We start from the raw sequence: 25,615 nt of genomic DNA on the forward strand, positions 1-25,615 counted from the left end.
ATTAAAACTGTAATTACCATCCAACTGTGCAAAGCATTTTGGGGCAGCAACATGGAAAATAAAGCTGCAGCACCTAGTAGTACTGTCAAATGGTTGTAGTTAAAGATTCGGAAATCGGTGTGTTTCCTAATGTCATTCATACTCCTCCTGGTGCCTCCTTATTTATTTTCTGTAGAAATGGGTGATTTTAACATGCCTTTACATCGTGGAATACAGGTGGAACAAATAAAAAAATGTAAATTATGGGGTAAAACCACAACAACTTCGGTGCATGCCAGCCTTTCAAAGCCAAGGTCATGTACTTTTAACATTTATGGCACCCTGAAGGCCACCATCCTACTGCTCCCTCCAATTCCCATTTATGTAATTATCAGGCATGGAAGGATAAACGCAGCTAAGTTTAAGTTAACTCTTTCCCTAAACTGTGGGCCAGTCATCAATAATTCTGATTTTGAGAGCCTTTTTGTTGATTTTAGATTTTGCTGCTGGTACAGTTGATTTAAAGAAAAGCAAACAAAACACCCATTTCATAATTTGCTTTATTTCTGCAAACAATATCTTTGTTTTCACTGCTAGTGCATCTTCTTGTTTCCTGTCTTCTCTGTAGGTGTCCCTTTGAGGCTTTGGATCCGTGATAAAGAAGGGATGAGGCTGTATGACATCCCTGCCCATTCATTCAAGCTTAAGTTACTGAAGCATGTCCACAGTAGCTCATATTGGCTCCCCTTTCCACTGGTGAAATTCCATAGATGATTAGTCCCTCCTGAGGTGTTCAAAACAGGTAGCCAGTAACTTAAGGATGTCTTGGCTTCCTGATTCTGCCTGCTGACAATGAAGGAATTTAAGTTTAAAACTTGTCATTTCCACTTCCATGTGCAACAGAGGTGAAAGAAATGGGGAACTTCACCCCAGCTGCCTACTAAAATCCAGCTTTAGAAGAGCTAAGCTTGTATTACTCAGCTAAGTCTAGGTCATTTATAGGCTGCCAATCACCAAACTAGTGTTTAAAATTTGGCAGGGACTGACATAAAAGATACTGACCTTCATTTTCTTTCTTTAATTTGCTCGTTGATTCTTTCAAATAATGTTGGGGACAGTATCATTAAATTTTTCCATTCTGTTTGAGAAGAGGGCGTAAAACAAATTCCTCAGCATCTAAAGGGATTACATTAAAGTCAATATTTCCTCTTTGGTCAGGTGGGTCAGTTTTGGAATCGATCCAGTTTGCTTTCATAAGTGTAAGCCTTTAGAGGAATTTTCAGTTTACCCCACCCAGCCAGCTAGCACAGCTTTGTTTAATGTTTTGAACCCTGCTTGGCTCCAGCAGAGAATGTCCTGTATTTATTGATACAGAGCTCTTCTATGGATATGACCATAAGTTCTTTGTGCTCAGCAGTGTCACCCCAGTCATGTGCTGAAGGAAGGAACGGACTAGCCTTTCCCTCCCATCATATCCTTTGGTATGAAGATGAGATCTTTCTGCAATCAGTGTATACAGAAAAGATGTCTAATGCAAACAGGTGTTTTCAACAGGCAGGAAGGAAGGGAGAAAAATACATAAACCCTAGTCTGCAAGAGAGGAAGAAGGCTGTGACACACTGTCCTTACTTTCTAATATCTTCCATTATGAATCTTATCCCAACCCTGCTACCAGCAGATCCCGTGTGTCTTGGATCCAATGACAGGGCTTTTGGCTGCTTTAGACAGTAGGACTGGCAAGTTATGTTTAAAACAAATAATAACAAAACAAAGGGAGAGTCATTTAATAAAGTTTGCCCAACAAGAGCTTTCCTGTGGATAAGGTATACTAGCATTTGCTAGCTTTGCAAAATTAACCAAAGGTCTACGAGTCATATTGGCTTTTTTCCATATTGCAGAAAAAAAGCTTTGTGTGGATTAAATACTTCACTTGTTGCTGCAGCATCACACCCTTTTGCTTATGTCCTTTGATATTTGTGTAACCTTAAGTCTAGAGCCAATAAAAAAAGGTTTTAATTTTTTTCACTAAAAATGTCACCTTGTGTTTAAAAAGAAAACCAAAAAGCCTAGCCCTCTCCCACAAAGAAACCAACTCAAAAGCTTCTGAAACAAAGACCTTTAAAATCTGTATCTTGCTCTGGCATGTTAAAAAAAAAAAAAAAAAAAAAAAAAATTATGGGCTTCTGTTTAAACTAATTTCCTGCCTGTATTTACACTAGTACCACATTTAAAATTATGCAGACTGTGTCACTGACATCAATGCTTTTGCTTCAAAACCTACACATAAGTACATGTTTATATACTGTCCAAACAGAGGGATATGTACACGTTGTTGTAAGAGAATAAGGGTAAGAATTGTTTTTAAAAACAAAACAAAAAAGCTCAGATGGATTTCCCTTTTTGTCCTACCTTATGAGTAAAAAAACTTTCAAATTATACGTTCTATTTGGTGCAAAACTGGTCAGATCTACTTTGAATTATCATTGGAATTTTTCCAGTTGAAACTAATTAGAAGTAACTGAACAAATCTGCCAAGCAAAGGCTTAAACAAGATCAGCCAGTTTAGCAGGAATGTGAAAAAAAGCATATATAGTCTCTACTAAAAGTACCATTTTTATACACAGCCTTGGAGTTAAATAAACTTGGGCTTTAAATTCATTGCAAACAAGCCAGGCAGTCCTGAGGCAGTGAAATCCCCCAGAAGACATCACTGCCTATTTCCAAGCATGACCTTTAAACACAGAATCGCTTCTTGCTTGCAGTGATACTTAAGCTCACCCTGATGCTTAAACACCTTCACTTATGTCCTTGCCATAAGCAAAGTTTCTGCTGTTTCAGTGCCCAATTTCTGTGCCTTCATATAGCCTGGGAATTAGTATGTATCAAACTACTGAATAGTGGAAGTACAAGTAAATATGTACGATACAACTAATGACATTTGGTTATATAGTAAGTACATCAGTAAATTCAAAGCAGAAGAGACAACTGTCAACAGGTTGTATTTTGAGATCCAGATTAGGAATGAATGTAATGAAAGAAAATGTATTCTATATGATTCCTTGATATTTCACTTCAGCAGCTCTTGTTAGTGCACTTCTGAGCAAAGCTCCCTGTAGTAAAGGTCTTTCACTCCTAAGGAATTCGGTAAAATCTGTCTGCTTGGCAAGTTGGCATTGACAATAGCTGTGCCCTGTTAGCCATTCTCTACCTCCTCAAGGTTAATTCTGCCACTTGCTATCTCCATGAATCTCTTTAGCAAGCTGAATAATACTTGTTGGCCATTGTCAACTAAGAAATGGCATTTCTGAGTTTTATTCAGGCTCTCAGAATGAGTAAAAGGTAAGGACAGAAGCTCGAGAAATGTTTTAAAGAATGGGAAAGAAAATATATGCGTAACATATACACCACAAACCCAGCTATGCTGGCATTCAAACTACCCTAAATGCTGATTAAATCTTTGGACAAGATGATTCAAATAAAGGAGGAAGTTGATGTTTCAAGCCACTATCTTGGCTTTTTCTTGAGACAGCAATATTTCAAAAGTAAGAAAATTAAGTTGGGTTCTTCAATCAAAAAGTTGAATTTGCCAGAGGGGTACAAAACTTAATTTTGGCAAAAAATAGTGACATTTTTCTCCCATTTAAACAGCAGAAGATGCGTGCACACCTTCAACTACTAGTTTTCTAAATTAAATATTTTAACTGGGAGAAATTTTCAGTATTATTGTTCCTAATCTCCAAAGAATACTCACAAGACTCTTGCTTCTGCTTACAGTCAGAGGCAGTATCAGGATACGACAACTAAACCCATGTGCAAAATTACTAACTGGGTGTAAGAACACAAGTGGAGCAAAATCTAAATTCTCCTTTTTTTCTTTCTTTTTTTTTTTTTTTTTTAATAAATAGCGAGGAAAAAGTTGCTTCTAAACAAACTACTTTTGTGTATGCACGTCAACCTTCTATCCCTCACGTGCAATTGGGTTGTTACAAGGGAGGACAGGAAAAGAACTCAGCGTACGAGATCTATCAATCTCTGTCCAATCTCACACATCTACTCTTTAGGCCTGCATCTCACAACTGAAGCACGACGCTACATCCTGTCTCTTCCTTTACCGTTTTCTGTGCCAACGCAGCTAGTTGACCTGAACTAGGGCCTGCTGACCAAATGCATCAGGTCCACAGGGTACTGGAAAGAGGTCAGAGCACTGTACTGGAGCTGGAGATGTGCCTCTAGACAGGACTCCACCTTGAGACGAGGCCTGCTGGAAGCTACAGTCTGCTTTTGCAGCATTGTACTCCAAGCCCTTTTATATTGGTAGGATATATTCCCTTCCTGCAGCCCAATGTATGAGCATGTACTGTGCTGTGTTACTCAGCAAGTAAGTGCCCTGTGAAAGGAGAGGGGGGAAAAAGACAGTTCTGCTCTAAAAGTATAGTAACATAGTGTTCTGTTTGAAACTTGAAAAGTCAGTCTGGATTTGTTGCATGCATTTGTGTTATCTCAAGCTATCAGCACTCTTGCGGTGCTGGCTACCCTGCTCTGTTGTACCAGCTTCCCTGCAGCATGGAAGGTTGTTCCACATGCTTTACAGGGAAGCATACTTCCCAGCTGCATGCTTTTCATAGTAATGCCTGATTTAATAGTTTTTTTCTGGGTTTCTGAAGCTGAGGTATAGAAACTCGTACTTTCTTTAAGCATTGATGTGTAGGCAGTTCTTGTACTAAAATGCATGGTTAAAACTACAGAGAAGTAACCTAACCGCAAGATACAATGTACAACTATAGGGAAAATATTCTAGATACAAACAAGCTTTTCAATGTATCAAGAGAAAGCCATCGGTAGACTAACTGGGAAGGTTATAGCCTAACTCAGAGTACAAATGAGGCTCTCATTTCTTAACAGGAAAGGATGCTCTATCTCATAGTGCTGGCAAGCTTATTAATGGTCCCTTCTGGCTTTAAAATACACAGATATGTGTAAGAGTGTGTAACAGCTGGAGAGGAGGAGGACTTCTCCTGCACAGAGAAGTCACTAATATAGAGATTTTTTTTTTTAATCGGTATACCTTGTTTGGGTGAATCTCTGGAAAGTAGCTATGTAGCATGAGTACCTCCACAATAAGGCAAAGTTGCCTTCAGAAAAGCTTCCTTACCCACCTACTTGAATTTTCTAAGTTTTCTAAATACAGTAAAAATAGTACAAAATCAATCAAGCCTGAAATTTTAAAGGACCTTTCTGTATTAAACATCTTAATTTCAATTCATCCATTATTGTCCTTTTACTGGAGTTCTTGATTTTGTTTTTGTATGAGATTTTTACATTATTTGAATTTTACTCAGAAAAGCTAACAAACCCCATATGCTCTATTTTATTACTGTGTACAATTCACTCAGAATAAACTGAAGGAAGGAGATACAAAACTGTACTTTTTTTTTTTTACATTCTTTGCACTCAGTGGTTTCTTTCTAGACCAAACAGCAAAACAAATAAGTCACACCTAGTGATCAACGGTGGGTACTGTGGTAGGTACCTAATGACCAATGTCAAAATCAGATCTGTATTTTATTTGCTGTACAAAAACTTGGAAAGATGAAGGACCTGCTTTGAGTCAGAAATCATTCAAATTAATGTATAAATGATCTGGTGCGACAGTTTGGTATAGAACCTCATAACCACTTTAAAAGTCCCTAAGACTTGAGCTGAGCAAAGGTTGTCAAATTTTTGGACTGGTGTTGTTTGTATTCCAGATTCGGTAAGATATTTGGGGGAAAAAAATGAGTGAGGGAATGTAGGTGTTATTTTTTCCCCTCAAAATACATACTAAAGAGAGAAAAAGATGTTGGAGGAGATTGGAAATTAGAAAGTCTGTCACTGGGACATGAAAATGATGGGGAGGGGGGAGGGAGTGATTGGAAAAGTTTAGTAAAGATTCAGCATCCCATACCCAAAGATTGGTGTACCATAATGCACAAAGTTGATGCGGTCTTAGCTCTAGAACTGTTCGATAGGGCTACATGTCTTTATCAGTTTGTTACATTACCTGCATTATAATGAATGTTCATCTTATCTAGAACAGTTTACTCTGGTTTTCTTTTGTACTGGGACTTCAATTTTATGCTTACATGGGTTTTGGAGTCTAACAGATAACAACTTTCTTTTGGTTTCTAAACAAACACTATTGATCCTTTAAATTTTTAGTATTTTAAACTGGTTTTGTTTTCTAGGGATATGTCACCAAGCAAAAATTCATATAATGACTTTGGGAGGCTATTCAGGTGGGTAACCATGGCATAAGGCTTGGATTGAGACAGGACGATGGATAGGATTGGATTCTGCCTCTGCCAGGCCAGACTTAGGGTAGTGCTGGTATGAATCATCTGGTTAGACAAAGGAACAAGTTTAGAAAGGATTAGGTGAATTAGTTCAGTTCAGTAATATGGGAGTCTAAAAGAACAAATGCATGCCTCCTTAACAAATAGGGGGGAGGTTGGTTTGCTTGTAGATCGAAGCCTGCTATGGAAACATCAGTTATTTTTGGAGGAAAATGTGGTGAAAATTGTATGCAAATTTCTCAGAAAGAAAAATGAAATGGCCTAAAACTTATTTGAAATGTTCCTACAACTGCTCTTCAGCCTTTGAACATACTTTCTATAAATAACCATTACAAAATAAGCTGGTTTATTTTAAAATAGTAGTTGATGTGAAGTACTCCTATATACGGTAGCTCTTACATTATAAACCAAGATGTCTACAGCTCCTCAGTGTTGTTCCATTAAAGGTTTTAATTTACGTAAGGTATTACTTTTTTTTTTTTTTTTTTTTTTTTTTTTTTTTAGTTCTATAGTTGCTTGTCTAGGAATCAAATGTGTTGTGATGAAGGGCTCCACCTCGAAGAGGGGGGGGGTGTTTATTAATAGTCTAGATGATAAACAGGTTTTCTTTTATTTCATGGGGAAGCCTGACACGATTTTCTGGAGTTAAATAAACGGGGGTAATACGCCTCTCGTTCTCGGAAGGGCATCTCCGTACCAAAGCCAAGCTCTACCCACGAAATCCCCCTCTACGCCCGAAAGACCTCCTTCCCCAGGCCAGCGGGAGCCCAGGCAGCTCCGCGGCTGCCGACGCGGCAGCGAAGGCCCGGCCCCGACTCCAGCGGCAGGCCCGGCTCTCCGCCGAGCGGCCGCCTGTGCGCCGCCGCCGGCGCAGCGGCCCAGGCCGCCCTCCGCCCGAGCGGCCAACGGCGGCGCCGCCGCCCGCCCTCCCGCCGGGGCACGGGCGGCGGCTCCGCTTCCCGCCGCCGCCCGCCCGCTCTCTCTCTCTCTCGCTCGCCCGCCCGGGGAGCCGCAAGGCTCTTGGCCGGGGGCTGGCCCGGGCCCCGCGGCCGTTGTGCGGCAGGCGACGTCGCGGCAGCGCCTGGCGCGAGCTCTCGCCGGAGCAGATGGCGCGGGCGGCACGTCTACCGCCGGCGCTGCCCGCAGCCCGGGGTCCGCCGCCCTCCTGCCCTGGGGCTGCGTCCCGCGTCCCGCCCCGGCCGCGCGGCCGGCTCCCATCGCTTGAGTGATGAGCGCAAGCCGCCGCAGGGAGGGGAGGGGGTGTGCGGAGGGGGGGGGGGGGGGCAGGGGCAGACACCCGCTACGCCATTTTCGTAGTCCGCGGTGGAGCGGGGGAGGGGGGAGTGAGGCGGCGGGGGGGGGGGGGGGGGGAGGAAATGGCTCCGCATTGGGTAAAGCGGGCTGCGGGGACGCGTGTGTAGTCCGATCTGTATGGTGCGTAGGGGTGAGTGTGGAGAGCGCGCTAGAGCTTGGCGTAGCCGTGGTTGGTGAATAGCGTATCGGTGGCGGCGGCAGGAGCTGCAGGAGGAGGAGGAGGAGGCGCCGCGGCGGTTTGGTACCGAGCGGAGAGGGAGATGCACACGGCACTCGAGTGAGGTAGCTATAAAACCCCATTTGTTTACATTCCCTCCCCCACAACCGGCCGGCGCTGCGGTGAGGGTGGCGGCTGGCCCCGGGCTGGCGGCGGGGGGTGGGGGGTGGGGGGGCGGACGAGGAAAAGGAGCCGGTGACGGTCGGCAGTAACGGACACCACCTTCCTCGGGATGCGGAGCGGCACGCGGGGGACACGGCGGCGCGGCCGCTTCATCACGTGGCGGCGGCGAGACCCGTCGCCGGGCCTGGGGCTTCGGGGGTGGGCGAGGTTGGCCGGCGGGGGTCCGGGGGGCGGTGGCTGGCGGGGGGGGGGGGGGGGGGCGCCGTGCCCGGCTCCCCCCCCCGCTCCCCGGCAGCGGAGCACGAGGCGCCGCCGCGGCCCCGGCGCATCCCCCCACCCCCTTTCTTCTTCCTCCTCCTGCTCGTGAGTCGACCATGCGGCAGGTAAATCCTCCCCGCCCCCCTCACCCTTCCTAACGAGGGGACTGGGACGTGGCGGCGGCTACGGGGCTGTAACTGCCCTCGCCGTTTTGGGCGGAGAGAGAAAAGGAGGGGGCGGCAGGATGCGGCGTTGGTTGGGGGGCGGGGGGCGCCGCGGGCTCCCGCTGCGACCTGCGAGCGCGCGTGGCCGGCGCGGCGGGCGGCCCGGCGCGGCGCAGGCTGGCCTCGGCTCGGCTCTGTCCGGGAGGCTGCTCTCCGCCTCGCGGGTCCGGTCTGCACGTAACGCTCCTTGGCGTCTGCTCTCCCGTTTCCCTCTCGCACCCTTCCTGCTGGGAGTGCCCCATCCCCGCGGAGGCGTCTCTGCGCGGCCACGTGGAGGCCCCGAGTGTAGGTGGAAGGTGCTGTCCTTTCCCGTTCCGGGCAGGGTGCTGCAAAGAAAGGCTCGCGTAGCGGGGGTGTGCGGGAGGGCGTGAGCGAGCTTCGGTGGTGTGTCACTGAGGGGCTCTCGTAGTATTTTGCCATATTTGTTCGGGGGGCGATACGGTGGTGGCGGATGATGAACAAGCCACGCGATTAAATCTTGCTTGGTTTGGGTTGAGGTTCCGAGGTAGCGTTAACAACTGCAGAAATTGCACTCAGGCTGTAACCTGCACATAACCTTAAACAAAGGTAAGAGAGGGTCAGGAGATTTTGTCGCTGGCTGTAGGATACTGTACACAGAAATCATGAGTGAAAGGAATTGATTTTACTGTTCTCAACTATTTCTACTGCATATGCTGCATCCTTTGGAAACATATACTTAACGTTGAAACTTTGCAATAAAATTACTCTGTAAAATCTTTAGTTATCTTTGTCTTTTTTGGGGGGCTTCTGTAGGAGTGTTCATACCTGCCAGCTCTTCAACTCTTGCCTCTGAACAAGAGTTGCCCGAGTTAGAAACATTTCTGGTTTCTAGCACTCTAAGCACTCTATGTCTTCAAGTAACAATCGTCTTTTTTTTTTTTAAATTAAGATTGGACATGGTACAGTAATACTGAGGGAACCAGTGATCCCTGAAGCCTGATACAGTATTGAGAAATGCACGCTGGAAGGCCTGGTTAGTTTTCAGAAGTGTGGAAGTAATTGCTGTCTAGTTAACAAAAGGAATTCCTGGGGTGTTCCAGCTGGTACGTTCTAGTGTCCCTTTGGGTAGTAGTAACTGATACAATGACATAAAAATAGAAAATTTATTTCTGTACAAAACAGGCTTCCTATTAGGTTTCAAAAATGCTACTTTAACAGAGAATGCACTTGGATTTTCCTTCACTTGAGAATGTGCTTTCCATTAGATGTGTAGGGGAATAGGTATTCTGTGTGGACTGGTGAGGCATACTACTCAACTCCAAAGCAAGAATTGGACTTAGTAATGGTTACTTTTTAGGCTAGTACTCTGGTATGATAATGTAAGAAAACAATGTGAAAAAGTTCCTCTGGTTCCCAAAAACATTGAGACCAGCGTGACTATTGACTTCCCTAACTAGATTTTTATTAAAATAACTGTTAAAATAGAATCGGTGGTATTGTCCTGCAGTGCTTCTTTTTAAGCTGCTTTCAACACTTACATACTTTTGAGGAAAAAAGGATGCAGTCATGCAATCTATTTCTAAAAGAGAATAGGGCCTACATATAGACTGAATTAATTGTGTATATTTTATGAGATTAATGGTGGCAGTTCCACAGGGAGATGTGCCTTAGTGTCCACAGAAGGTAGATGTAGAAGGATCATACACAATTGCCTATCTGGAATAAGCAACATGAAAGGAGATTCTAACTACATTAAAAAAAAAAAAAAACCTCCAAAATAATGAGGTTTGTTTTAATTAATATTCCCTGCTTTCATGTAGGTCTTTGTGCTTTCCAGGTTGACTTAAGTAAAAACCAGGTGCTAAGTTTGGAGTAGGTATCCAGTCATAAAACGTGTAATTACAGAAAAGTTGTTGTTTAAAATGGCACAAATATGCTCACAGGTTTAGTGGTCTTAATGTTTGTTTCTCCCATTACAAGAAAAAAAAATAATCTAGTGAAATTGGATCAGCAGGGTAATTCAGGTATGTTCCAGAAAGTTTACTTTATGTGAAAAAGCACAGATCCTGGTGCTGACCTTCGTCTACTTACAGTGCTTGGAAATACTCCTTTTTAATTAGTGATCTCAGAGTAAGATTGATGTGACATTGTAACGATACCCATCTTGTAGAGTTGTATCATGAAAAGTCAGTGGGAGTTGATGAGTGCATATGGTACTTAGGCCTTACATGTTAATAAACCATTCCTTTTGAATATTCAGTAGAAAATCTTAGTAAGATACATACTTTCTGTGTAGTTTGACTTCACAAGTAAGATAAATGTATACGCATGGAAAAATGAATATATCCAACCTGGCATAGATTTCCTTTGTGGTCTTCGCCAAGCTTTGGCTGTCCAGTTTCAACGTCATTTGATCATGATTGTGTCTATTGTAATGACTGTTATTCCTGTCTCTGTCACAGTTTTTACAGAAATGGAAGTTTATTTTGAACGTATGATGGGCACTTGGTGAATCAGTGATAAGATAAATCAGTCTGGATTTGGAAAACAGTTACATGTTTTTATCAGATGGAATTACTGAATTAAAATTATATAAGCTGCCTGAAAGCTAAGCTTCATGAAAGTTTTCCTGTAAGTTAGGATTTGGTCCTTAACTGTGGCGAAACTTAGTGGAAGGATCGTGGCATCTTCACAAACTATTCTACGGAATCAGGGATGGACAGGTGTAACTGCATGTGTCAACAATGAAAACGAACAGCAGAACAAGAAAACATCATTCCATTTTCTTCACAGTTTGACTATCAACTGTCAGAACATTTGCTATTTTATAGCATGTTTTCAGAACTGTCAAATGAATGTACCCTGACTTTTTTCTTGACACATTTAAAAATGTCAGTAGAAGTTTCAGAGAATGAAAGCTTAATCACAGTTCTGTTCCTTGTGTAGGTATGCTTTTCACAGAATTGAGCTTTAGGTGCAGGGAGAGTTTTGTGAACACCAAGAATTTATGCCTTTCAGGAAGCAATTTCTGTTGTCCTAATGTGAAGAAAATCAGTATAACTTCCTGTTTTTCTGTGGGAGTCCCAACTTAATTTAGAGAGCATTTAAAACAATTATCATATGAAGAGTATTCATCTTTGGGGGTGGGCTACTGACGTTATCTTAAATGAGAACTAGTAATTTTAGCTTGCTGATAAAGGCCTGAAGTAACACCTGATGCAGAAAGAATTTAGATTGGTTTTAGGTCATTTTGAAATGGCAACTGAGATATTATTTGAAATACACCTAATAAAGTCTGGTAAGTAAATACGTAGCAATTAGGCAAAGCTAAAAAAAACCCAAACTTTCTTTTTAAGTTTCAAAAACTGACTGAAATGTTGGAAACCATGTCCTGCCTACATTGTAATCTAAAGGAAAGAAAGGTATGCACTGTATCAGTTCACCTATTCATAATATTTTATGTGCTATTGCATCAGTGCCATCTCTCCAGGTTTTTTAAAGTGATAGGAATCTGAGGAGTAAAGAAGTTGAAAAAATAGTTGTTTGAAGTCACTTGTGCTTTGTTACCTCTCGTGATAATCCAAATCCTTTACAGGTTTTAATACTCAAAAAGCTGGAAGCCAGCATCAAAGACTGGGAAGATGATGCTTTCCTGATGTCGGTCTCAAAAGCTTATGAGAAGAAGGGATGTTGAAATTCTATGTAGGGTGTTGTAACCATGCTGAGGGACACAGTTCATTACACTGGAAATGTTCTCATCTTCTGGGTATCACATTGTGCTGCCTCATCTCTCTTTTCATTTTCTGACTTTGTCAGTTGCTGCAGAGGAGGAGTGACTCAGCTGTTGTCTTTTCTCTCAGCTTTTGATGACCTAGGAGCTTCTTTCTCATCTGACTATCACCTTTTCTATAGCTTGCTGCTTTCCAAAGCAGTAGGATGAGAGTGAAGAAAATCTGCTGGTTTTACTAATGCAGAATTAGACTGCTACTAAAACAGATGGAGCTATTACAGAATTTATACTGCATTGTCTATTGGAGGGCCTGAATGTATGTATATTTGTCCATTACTGCTGTTCTGAACAACATGAACAGAGTAAGAAATACTCCTGAACAGATCTTGAACGTCAGCAAAATGAACCTAGCAAGCTGTGGATCAGTTTGCTTGTGTTTATTAGAAATTTTTGGCAGTGAAAATTAATAAAATCAATCTCCAGGTTTGGTTTTGGGGGGTATTCTTTGGGCTTGGTTTTGGTTTTTTTATTTGGGTGGGTTTGGGGGTTTGTTTTTTTTGAAGAGCAGTCCTAAGAGAAATCTTGTTTTCACTTGTGAGGAGTACATCTGTAGTCTTACGATGAAGCTTGCTATAGAAACTTACCCCTCTTTTTCTTCTGTGTTGACAGTCACATCATCTCAGTATTAAACAAAGTATCAAGTATGCACAAAATGTGGAACATTAACTAGAGAGGAATTAGAGCTCTATAGCTTCTGAACTGTTAATAGGTACAGAAAATTGTATTCTGTAAGCATTCAGTTTGGTGCTTAAGTGACAAAGAGACTTAGTTTTGAAGTCACTGCTATCACGTAGCTAAACCGATCTAGAATTGAGATAAAGTCTGCGTAATACTGGAAGTTAATGAATAGCTATGATCATGTCTGAAACTCATTAATCAAATGAGGTCCTGTGTTTAGTCTTTTTTGTAAGATAAAATGCATATGTGAGATAGAAAGCCCTTCAGATTAAGAATGTACGAAGGAAGTTTTATGCAGGATTGCAGGATTTGCATAAAATTGTAAATATACGCAACAGAGGCTTTGTGCAGTGTTTCTGCATGTAGGTTATAAATGCTTTAGAAATAGTTTCCAATCACAGCTCCTAGTAAAGACCACTGTAATAAAATGTGAATTCGAAATAGATGCTGTCATACAGTTTATATGTAAAGATAGATATCTCAAGATTACCTACCTGACTTGTACCACATTCATAAATTGATCTTTGTGCATTTTTATTACAGCTGCATTTTTATTACTGCAGTGTGATGGTTATTAATGGACAAAAACAATACCTTGAATTCTGAAGGATAACTGTAAATGATAATTGATTTATAGCAGGTGATTGGAGATCTATAAATAGTTCCTCTTCTAACCAAGCTGATTGCTGATGATAGTGTGCAGCCATACTTAGGTTGGAGTATCAAAGGAAAACAAAGGAAAAAATACATGTAATCTCCAAGGTAGTCTCCTTGAATGGGCGTTACTCAATGTGATTCTTGATGTGGATATTTTCTGAGTAATATTTTTATCTTTGTTGTATTGATTTGCATTTTAAGTAGGACTGAGTAGCACTGTATCCCAGGATGACTGGTTCTAAGGTTGTTCATGGTAGTAACCATATGTCATTTGTACAGCTGTAAGTTGAATTTAACTCGCCTTGCAAAATAACTAATAATACCACAACTGACGTTTCCTGTAAGGGGGAATAGTGAGTAGGTATGCATCTAAGTCTGACTTAAGTCTGATTTTGCCACTGTAGGCACTACTTCATTCATATCATACAGAGCAGTCCAGAAGAGCTTCTTTACCATGAAGTGGAATATCATACTCTTATGTTTTAACTGATGATTATATTACTTCTCAAGGCTCTATGCAATTTCTGTAATCCATTCCTGTAAAGAAAGAGCTCTTTTCATCAGGGCTGCACTACCTTCACAAGTCCTCTCACTCCATGAAATGCAAGCCATATCATTTAGGCTACATTTATTGGCTAGTTCTATCTGCAGAACATAGAAGCATTTTATTTATTGCTGACCTTAATGTCTGTCTATAGAAGACAATATCTCAGCCTAAAATTACAATTCTAAATTGTACTAGCTTACATTAAATCTTAAGAAATATGCTACTTGGCTGAAGGCCAAATAATGTGGTAGTCTTGCATCGCTACATTTTTATGCTAAAAATAAAATATTCCCATTTATTTGATGTCTCATATGATATGTAAACAGGATGGACTTTCCGTCATTCCTGTTCTGAACTGCATTTGAGGCAATTGTCTAGCAGAGACATTGTATTATATTAACAGTGCTTGAATTGTCCAGTTGCTCTCAAGACTTGTACCATATATTCAGTAAATATACAGTAGTTGCAGCAGGATGTATATACAAAATTTAGTTTTTTATTGTAATATGCCCATAGCTAATTTCTTAATGCTTGTAATATATTCTAGACTTTTATTTTGTTAGCATGTTATCAAAGCAAACCAGCCTAAATTTCCTCCCATGCTAAAACTTATTTTTTTACACAGTTACTGTCTCTGTACTACAGGTAAGACATCAAGTTTTGTAAAGTGTGTAGTCTAAATTTGTGCATCTGCATCTTGCAGAGTAAGGTACAGAGTCCCAGCAGAAGTTCATTTTTAGTGGCTCTGGGCAAAAATTCTCATTCTGGCTTTTGCTAACGATGTATGTTCAATAGTAGGGAGAGGAATGTGAGGGTTTTATGCCGACTCTTAAAAGAATGGATTAAGATGAGATGCTTCAGTAAGAATGCAGCAATTATAGTAAATTATTATTACTTCTGTTTTCTTTGTATCAAACCTTGTGGTTCAAATTAATTGCAGTAAACACTTATGCTAGGCAATGTAAAAATAGTTTCACTGTCTTTGAAGACCATACTTTGTCTTGTATTCCCCATAGAAACTGCTGTTTTGTCAGTGCTAAGTGGCTGCATTTGTCTAATGGAAGAGTGTATTATTATGGTACTTTTTAGCCTTTGATGCACAGGAACACCTCTCATAGTTTAATTGCGGTATAGTTTAAGCCAAGAACCCCTGAAAAATATATGGATTTACTATTTTAATGGGTTTTTTGTTAATGGACTATGGACAAAATCAAAATGGTGTTTTGGAATAAGACAACATGCTGTTGTTGAGTTCTTAAAATAGTAATAAAATTGAAAAAGGCAAATTGTCACTTCTTTAGGGAAAATTCTGAGAGTTTCTATGAATAAATTATCTTAATTGTTAACAATAAATTGAGAATGTGGACATGAAAGGTGAAGGATTAATTACATTTTATAAACAAAATATTCTCAAAGTGAAACATTGAGAGGAGTACATTGTTCTTCAAATAAAAGGAATGTATTTTAACTATGAAAAAAATACATTTTTTGCTGAATTTTTGTCCATATCTTATCAAATATGTCGTGCAGTAGTTCCAAGCAGTGATTGAATAATGGTGAAATACTGAACCGATACCTCATGTGCTCTGCTGTTTTCTATTCTGCACATGCAGTTGTGGTTTACTTTTGTTTTCCTTATCTTGACAAGCAAAGCGAGATCCTTAACTTTTCTACCTCACAGTCCTATTACCATTAATATACTTTTTAAAAATTACATTTACATTGTCAGAGTTAAAGCTGAATACTAGAAAGTACATGTAGTTTAATCAGAAATTTATAAATAGTGAACTTAGCTTATCAGACAGGAAAATATTTTTTAGTATTTTTGCTTCACTGTTATGCTTTGCTTTGAGGATACAGTTATGTTGGCCAAAGGTAAGATACATTGTTAGCCATGCCAAATTTTTTAAAAAAGGGTATTTCAACCTTTATTATTCAGGCATCAGGTTATAGGTTTTCCCCCTGTATTGAAAACTCTGATCAGGTACTGTGGTATAGCAATAGCTGGATATGGATGCCAAATACAGGTTTGAGTGCCAAAGAGCCAACCTATTTATTGAAGTATTTCAACTTAACCTGGCAATGAGGTGGCCTGCTAGGAGAGGGCATGTTATTCTAGTGACTAGATATCATAAAAACTTAAATGACTTTGAAGAGGATCAGAGGACTCACAAGAAACTGTTGTGCATCTAGAAATAAGAAAAGTAAAGCCTCAGACTCTTTTAACAGCACACAAATGTTTAGGTTTCTTCACCTGTGGTTAACTGGAATCAAAAGTTTGTCTGTTCTCAGGATTAAACTCTCATGCTGTTTATGTTTAATGATATTTTAAACTGAGCTATTTTAGATGTTAAAAATAAGTTTGGAGGTGTAGATGGACTGTAACTGCCTTGATTATTAACTGGTTCTTCCAGTAGATTTTAATTTTGCTGATGTGTATCAGTTTGATAGATTTCTGTCAGTTTACCCTGGCGGTTTAAGCAGTCTTGTACCACAAGTCTGTTTTGTAGTCTGTTAATTAGTTAAACACATAATTTGAAATACAGTAGTTTTAATTGGCTTGATTTTGTAGAAGAGATGTGCAACCCTGATCACACAATGCATTTACTTTGTATAGCTTTAATTTGATCACAGTCATGTATTTTGTAATATGACTACAATGTGCTCAGCAGACTCTGGAAGGGGGTGATGTACTGTCAATTACAGTAGCAAAAAGAGAGGGAAGGAGGGAGGATACTTTTAACAGAAAATGTTGACTCCACTATCCATGGAATAATAAAGTATTTGTTACAGAACCTCATGTTTACATTCTCTGAATCTTAAATATTTTTGAAGTTAAACCTGTGAAATAACGGTCACAGCCAACTATTGACCCTTTGATTTTAGAGTCCAGTTCTCATTTGGTTTTAGCTGTTGGTGGCAAAGAGCATAAAACATCTTTCTCAGAGAAATTTGATAACCCATAATTTCAGTGGTAGGCTGCCAAACCATTCCTGTTCATCAAAAAGAGAAAAACTACAAATATTTCACATTCACCCTTTGCAGAACGTGCCTCTTGATTAGTCAGAATGGTCTTGTTCTTCACTGGTTTTGTTTCGAGATATACTTACTGATCAGTTGTGCTAAAGGTTAGAGACAGCAACTAGCTCCCTTTTTTTTTTCCTTTATTTTTTAAACTGTCTCTTGTACCATAGTATAACAGTAGAAGCAATTTTAAAATTTAATACTGGAAAAATCACAACAAGCTGGTTCACTTGCTTATTAACTAAAATTGACAGATTTATCAAAGTAGTGGGTTCCTGATAAAAAGTGTTCTTTCTTTACAGAAATGGGTTATAGAATTTAGATAGAGCCTTGAGAAGTAATAGAATCATGTAAAATGAAGAAAGCCATAGTAGCAAGGGGAGACAATAATCAATGAAGATGAAAGATGTTAATGATCCAAGGAGTGACATAGGAAACATTAATGTCCTAGTGATCCCCCTGAGAAGGATGGTGACCACAATAGCATGGAACCAAATCAGCAGTTAGTCCAGAAAATCCTTATAATTAAAATTACAATGAAAGGAAGAAGACATGGTGACGCTCAAGGAGAATGACAGGGGAGCATCCATATTTCAGGAGAGGTACTAGAAGAAGAATGTACTGAATTATAGTTACTGTAAAAGCCAGGAACTGTTATTAGATCAAATTATAATGCTACACAACGTAGTCTAGGTTAGATATATCTAATTGTAATGTAGTTTTAGAAAAACAGGTAACGCAGTCTCACTTTCCGTAGTATGTGTCCTTGCTTGTCTGTGTTGCTATTGGAATGTACTGCACTTGTGAGGTGATGGACACAGCGAAGTACATATACATAATGGTATTTTTGAGATTTCAGTTTTAGCCCATCAGTATTTTTTATTTGATTGGCTAAGACATCTCTGCTTGCATTTTAGATTAAGGCTCTAAGGATTGTGCTTCCTTTCCCCTTTTCTGTCTCTGATCTTGCAATAAGAGTAATATTGGGTATGAAATACTACATTTTTATTCATTTGCCTCAAAGTTGTGTCCCTTCAAAGTTGCTTTAATAGCTTGTTAAGAAAGGTTAGTAGTTCATGGTGAGTGATTTTTTAAACCAATCAGTATTTGTATCAGTTTGAGTGGTTGCCTTGATCATCACACAGACCTGTAATGGGTAGCCGTGTAGATCTTTAACAATAATCTTGGCTAAAATAAGTGAGAGCTAGGCAATCTCATGACTTCTGTTGAGGTCCTACTTGGAATGTGATGGAAGTTACACGTTTTGGTTCAGCTGGGCATTTTCTTGGTGGATCTGCCTGTTGAAATATGTAAAACTATTTTATGTCCCATCAGACTGGTTAAGTGTTACTTCTGCATCTACCCAGAAGTCTTTACGAACACTTTTGTCTCCCACAATTATTGAACAAAGACAGCTCTGAGAGCCCACTAACTCAAGATGTGAGTGGTTCCAGTAGCTGCCTGTTGTCTCCCAAATTTCCTTTAAGCCCATGGGAAAAGAAGGCTGTGTTGTGCCTAAGAAGAGTAATAGTTCTCTTGGTTTGTACTCTGACAGAATGAATTTGCTATGAAGAATTTGACTGGCATGTTGACAGAGGGCCTTATAAAAGTCTGCAATGGTTGTTCATTAATTAAATCTACTTAAAAATACAGATTTGAATCAATGGTATATGTAGTGAAGTAAAAAATTTGCAACCTAAATTCTAGAAATGGACTTTAATAATAATCATCCATCAAGCACTAATTTGGCATAGCGCATGTAAAAGAAACATCCCTTAGTTCCGTTTTTCAATGGACTTTTATACTTGATAGCTTTTGGAAATTATTACTTATTTTTTTAAAAAAGTGAGGGAAGTCATCAGCTTAATAGTAGACATGCGTACTTCCTTTTTGGATTGTAGCTGTGATAGAGGGGGTTGTATTGTAATAGTGTGGGAATTAAATACATATCAAAGATATGCCTTTAATGCCTTTTAACATACGGCAAGTATTTTAACATAGCACAAGAATGAAGTAGTGGTTTAAGTTAAAAGAAGAATAAAAATACTGCAACTTGTTTCAACACTTTATTGCAAACATTATTATATTCTGTGTTGAAGGGGAAGTTGGAGAAATTAGTCTCAAAAGGCTTTCAACAGGAAATTTGTCCACTGCTGTTTTTTCAGTATTACTTGAGTATATTTTGAGGTGGCCAGTTGTTTTATTTGTGCTATAGCCAAAATACTCTTAGGCTGCAGATCAACCAAATCTGTAAGCTGGTCTTGTCACCAAAAGCAAAGTTGCTCTCTTTGTGTGGACTGTGGTGTTTGTGCAGCTGCACAGTGAACCAGATAGGAAAAGTAATCTGTCTTGAAAATAATCTTTTTTTCTTTTTCTAGGCTATTTTTCAGCAGAATCTAGTTGTACAGCTGCACAGTGAACAGATCAGCAAACAAATGTGCTGGTATTCAAAAATGGGTTTGTGGGAATGAGAATGAATGAATGAAGCAGTGGGGGAGTGCAGAACTGCTGCTTTAAGTGCAACACCATCTTAAAATATTTGTTGAACTTCAGCCTTAGTTCTAAAAAAAAACATTTGCTTACTTTCAGTAGAAAAATAAAATATTAAAATACAGGTGTAACTGGTTCATCTTTTCAAGTACTTCATTCTTACAAGCACTGGTATCTTAATAGGACCTAACTGAACAGTAGAATATTGGCACAAAATCAGACCAGCTCAGTTAAAAATTTTGTGCATCAATAGTGTTTTATAGACTGCATACAGTTTATATATGAAAGACAAAATTAATTCTTGGTAAGCAGAACTACCAACTGCTTTGATACTTCTGTATTCTTTTGAGCGCTGAGAAGGATCCTGTACTCAGCAATTTCTTACAAATAACTGTCCTTTTGAAGAAGGCTGTCCAGTCTTTTTCTGTTCAAAATAAAATAAATGCCCCTTTCTGGATAACTGAGCCAGTAGATTGCTACCGTATTAATTTAGGATCATTTTCTAGTATGCTTGGGATTTGGCATTTCAAATACTTCACACTTAAGATTTTAAAAGTTTTCATGGTGTGTTCAGTTATGCATAAATGCTTTCTGTACTATTTAAGTCTTATCTGGTATTAACTTAGCAAATATGGCTTGGATCAATTAGTTAATGGTCTGTTCTTACAAAGTGCCCCTCCTACTGGGCTGTAGATTTTCAAATGAATGAGTTTTACTTAAATCCACAAACCCGTTTCACTGAAATTGAAGAGGGAAGAAAATACAGGAGATGGGTGAGAACTAAAGTTAGAAAATTGTAACTTTTTAGATCTGTAGCATGTATTCTTATTTGTATACCCAGAAGCTAATATCAGCTTAAGACTGATAAAACAAAAAGAGATTATTATTTAATTCAATGCTTTTATGGCTTTCTTAAAGTGTCTTTCAGTAACAGCAATATATTAATTTCACATGAGTAATTTTATAAAAATAATTTATCTTAAAAATGTGTGCTAGATTAATAGGACTTTATATTCTGGCATTTGTTAAAAACTTGAAATTTAGGAAATAAAGAGTAGGTTCACTTGGATTTTCAGATTCCAGCCTTTTTTTGAACTGAATATTGGTATGAAATACTGCACAGTTGCTGCAGTGGAAGTGGTGGGGGGCTGCAGGCATCTCTCCTGCATGTACATTGGAGTAAATACCTGTAATATAAGAAAGAATTTAAATTTTCAGGAACTGTAAGAAAAACTGTCTTTGTAGCCAGTAGTTTTATTTCAGGAAATATTTCTCTTCTCTTTTAAAAAAATTGCCATTTCTGCTAGAGCTTTTACTCTGAGCAGTTCTTAATAGAAATGAGTAATGTAAGTGCTTAACTTTTCAGTGCTGAACAGAGAATATTAGTTCGGTAAGAATATTGCTTTGTCTTTATTTTTAACACCTTTTGTCTTTGTCAGTTCTCTCTTATCTTAGCTGAAGCATGTGTTTGTATTTTTGTTTGGTGTGAAACTTCAGGTTGCCCATGAAGTCTTGCTAAGGCACTTTACTCATTGTGGCATTCAAGCTGACTAACTGCTTAGAGGAGTCAAAGATATTTTTTCAAAGATCTCTTCTGCAGATAGAAAAAAAAAGGCAGAACATTCTTCAGAGAACGCAAGGAAAGAAAGTTGAACAAAAAGGGAGAGAAACTAAAATAACTTGGGAAGGAGCATGGGAAGGGGAGAAATCCAGTGCAATTGTGTTACAAATATTTCAGGTTATTAAAATTGTTGGGAGCAGACAGGAAAAAGGGTGGGGGGAAGAAACTTGGGCAATTAAAATATTCTAATCAGCATTGTACACTAACAAAAAATGCTGTAGTATGTGGGTTGCAAACACTAAAATGATAGATGTGAGTTTCAACTAAGTTTGAATTTTGTATGACCACTTTATTTGAATCAAGGTTTGTTGGTTTTAAGTAAAGCCTAACTATCGAACTGGTTTTCTAGTTTCAGCGAAGCAGTTGGTGATAAATAAACAAAAATGTCCCCCAAAATCATGTTCATATTCCAGGCTTTAAATGAAGTCTTCTCAAAAATAAAGTGCTGTAAGAGACAAACAGTTGAAATAGTAGGTGCTGTGGAGAACTATCAGGAATCCAAGGGAAATTGAATGAAAAAGGCTGTGGGAAAAAAAAAAAGCCAACTCTCTTCAGAGTTGCATTTAGTTTAATAGATGAAACACCATAGGCAGACAATGGTGTAGAATAGAGATATTGTGAGTTTTCCATATAGAAAAAGCAACTCTCTGCTAACGTACTGCTCAGGTACTTTGACCTCAAGCCTCTGATTTAAAAACCTTGTATACGGATATGCAATCAGTACTGCGTTTAGCGTGAATGATTTGCTTGCGTTGATGAATGAGGAGGGGAGGGGATGCATTTGGCAGCACTGTGTGCGATTTCTGAAACGTTGGTGTGGCAGAACTATTTATCTTAACCACTGTAAATCTACACGTTTGCTCTAACTTGGCAGCTTGACTTGGGGTGGGGTTGTCCCACTGCCTGAGTGGGTCCTGAATGACTTGCGTCGTTCTCGTTTGCAGTTCAAGGAAATGTAGCAGGGTGCTGTTATTTCCAGCTCTGGCCTACGGGTGCTGTAGTTTCTTGCCCAACACACAGCTAGGTATTTTCCCTCCTGTCTCCCCCTGTTGGGTGCCTGACCATCACCAACCTATGGAGGGAAGGCAGCAGGGAATCAAGTAAGTGAATAAAATAAGGCAAAGGCTGACAGCAATAATAGGCAGAATCTTTTTCAACTTTGCTGTAGCCTTGTCCTCAGGCTGTCCTTCCATATTCTTTTGAAGGGATTCGAGAGTCTTAATGTTCTTGTCTTGAGATCAGCTATATACAATTCTGTGCCACTGAAATGTATAGAATTTGGACTTCAGCTTTCTGGTATTTTACACGTACGAATACTGCCTGACGGGTTAAAGATGACAGCTATTTATAATTGCCTGGAGAATAATGAAGCTTGTTTAAAAAGAAACAAATAAATAATCAACTCTTAATCGTTGTTCTGTTTGAGACTTTTTATGATGGGTACGTTTCTTTTGTAAGCATCTTTGTTCTGTAACAAGAATTGCGATAGAAGATACAGAAGGTTATATAATAGAAGATTAAAAATATTGTGCTAGGGTTATTACTGTTAACTGAAAATAGTGAGACATCTAATTGATTTTGAAATTGGTCTGATAATGCTGAGCTCTTGTATTTCAGCAATGAATCATGATCATAGGTTACAAGCAATTTTAACTATTAGGGCATGGAGAAAAGGTACCATTCAAAGCTAAACACCACAATTAGGGATGCATGACTAAAGTTTCAAAGTAATGCATTACTAGTATTGTATGAGACAGTCACATGAAAAAGATCATGAGGTTGTGAAAAGGATTATAATCACGCTTTAGTCATGAATTTCCTGGTAGAGATATTTTAGTCTGGATCGTGCTTGTTTAAATGAGAATAATTTGACTTTGCTTCTTCTGGTTATATTACCATTATTGTGGCAAAGGGGGAGAAAAGGTGTCTTACCTACAAAAGTAGTATCCTTTGAGTAACTGAATTTTACTTAAACTTGAGATGTTTTTTTCAGTACTGAGAAACTGACATTAAAGAAATACTGAACAATTTGCTAGAGCATTCCAGTACACTGCATGTACTTACCTGCTGCTGCCGTCTTCTGTGCAAGCATATATAAGTTCATCTTTCTCCCAGGGCTTTCATTTGTCTTGCATGTACCTTAACTGCTTCTTCCAGATGCTGAACCTGCTCTTCACATTAAGTAACATTCAACATTGTAAATCCTCAGTTGATGAAAATCAGCATATTCCTATAGAAATGTGGAGCTCTGTTGATCTGTCACCAGCCATACTGCTGATCCAGTACCTTTACTTACTGCCAGAATGTTTCTGCTTCCTGGGATGATGTAAGTCACAGAGCCCAGGTTCTCAGCCTGTGTGAGAAAGAGCATATGTTCTTTATTTAAAGGTTATGGAATGAGTTTCCAATCATACAATCTGAGGGTTGACTCAGTCCAGTGACTCTTGGATAAAGATTTGCAACCTGTTTCTTTCTACTCCACCAGTAACACCACTGTACTTACCTGTTTCCTCAGAGGAGAAGGGAAAAAGCTTCTGGAAGGTGCTTTGAGATGCTTTTAATGTTTCTGTACTAATCCCAGTGATGTATTTATAAGAACATTAAGGATGCCTTAAATAGAGTCCATGAGTGAAAAAGACTATATGAAAATAGTATCTCAGTAAATTTTGGGGATGAACCCATCATACTAAATTACTTGAAAAGGTTTGTCACAGCCCTTAAATCAGTAACTGGAATGTAGGTGATTGAACTGGAGACAATCTGCGGTCATTCCAGACTGACGATTGAACAGCTGTTTATAAAAATAAAACTGTAGTATACAATGATTACCCATTGACCTATCCAATGTTCCTGGAATCAGTTTTGATGCAGATGCCTCCATTTGACAGATACTCTTCTGATCTTATGATTAAGATACCCATTTGTAACTGGGTCAGTATTGCAAAAGAGAGATCTGCTTTTTTTTTAATCTTGCAAGCGTTTGAAGCTCCAGTGAAAAGTGAATTTTCGTGTTTTGTATTTGTAGAGGTTAACAGGAAAAACTTTTTCCCCAGTCTTCTCTGTTAACTCATTTATTTGCTACAGAAAGTCATTAAAAGGTAGCCCTTTCCTTTTTTTCCTCTGATTCTTTTTCTCTGTCAACCTGTTGCAACTATAGGAGCTTCCAAGAGATTTTTTTTTTTTTTTTTTTTTTTGTGCAATAATGTGGTTGCAAGTGCTTAAACGCAAAACATCAAGCTAATATTTTAGGAAATTAAAATGGACTTTAAATGTTTGTGGTTTGCTGCAAAGCACTTTGCTGACCGATTTCACGAAGCACAGTTTAGTTAGCAGCTGGGATGGGCTTGAGAAGGGCAACTAAATTTTCCATTTCTTGTCTGAAAGTCAGTAGCATTTTAGGATGCATTGACTACGTCACTTGCATCTTTGTGAATGTAGGGTCAGTTGCAGCTCAAGTTAAGGTGCGCATGAGGAACTAAAACTGCTTTCAGTGTAAAAAGAGCTGAAATCTTACTTGGCCTGTTTTCCTGTTACTTTACATCCTTGCATTTGCTGCAGTATTTTGGTAGCATCTGAGTATACAGAAAGCAGGGTGGATGGAGCTCTGTCCTTATCCTTTCTCTCAGCTCTCATTTCCTTCTCAGTCATATTCTAAATTTAACTATTTATGTGTAAAAAGCTCTACTTCTGTACTTGTTTCCTTTGTCTATTTTAGTCAACTCTGTTCAAAATAGTCATTCAGCTGTTCAGATTGATTGGGAAGCTCCATGCTTCTTTTTGTTGTCTGCTCCTTTGCTGATACGAGGGCTTGATTATCTACTATATGTATCTAGCAGAACTGTTGTATACGTTACACGTTTTATTGGGCTTGGTACAAATTATTTGGCAGAACAAATTAAGTGTTGCTAGATAACCCTGGCAGTGTTTAAGTGATTATTTATTTAGAGGTTATTCTCTACCCAAAATAAGTATCTAGAAAATAGAAGTCATAAAGTACAGTTCTTGGCTTATCTTTAGCTTTCTAATTTGATAATATTTTTACATAAACTTGGATTTTTTTTCTTAAAAGTTTCTTTTATAGTAATTATTCCGGTTTTATATATGTTTTTGCTAGCAGATGTATACAAAATAAAGCTGTCATATTTTGTAAAATAGCGGATCGTTCTCAAGTCTGAAAACAAGGTAGACTTCTGCAGTGTCCTCTTATCTGATGTTGAATAGTAAGTTTCTTACATGTAATACTAAATTGAAAACCACATTGATGATACAGTTTCTAAAAATCAGTACTAACTACTTTGAGCTAGACTGTGTCAGCATTAACAGTATTTTTTGAGTTGCATAAACAGACTTTTTCTGTATAACCTTTTTAAATTGACATCTGTGTAGATCTTTGAAATCAG

General features: G+C 39.0%; 1 protein-coding gene across 6 annotated transcripts in view; it reads left to right on the forward strand.

Annotated features, from left to right (window-relative positions):
* Positions 1-25,615, forward strand: part of SLC39A10 (solute carrier family 39 member 10) — a 134,393-nt gene that overhangs the window by 82,041 nt on the left and 26,737 nt on the right. For 2 of the 6 annotated variants that reach the window (XM_030017383.2, XM_041124036.1), the window contains exons 1-2: positions 7,801-7,907; positions 23,373-23,541. The exons of 2 other annotated variants lie outside the window; for them this stretch is intronic. The gene's annotated coding sequence lies outside the window, so the exon portion shown is untranslated. Of the gene's footprint in view, positions 1-7,681; positions 7,908-23,372; positions 23,542-25,615 lie in introns of those variants that run through there. 2 more of the 6 variants (XM_030017386.2, XM_030017381.2) reach the window with 2 other exon arrangements.

The sequence above is a fragment of the Aquila chrysaetos genome, chromosome 6 (genome assembly GCF_900496995.4).
Source record: "Aquila chrysaetos chrysaetos chromosome 6, bAquChr1.4, whole genome shotgun sequence".
NCBI lineage: Eukaryota > Metazoa > Chordata > Aves > Accipitriformes > Accipitridae > Aquila > Aquila chrysaetos.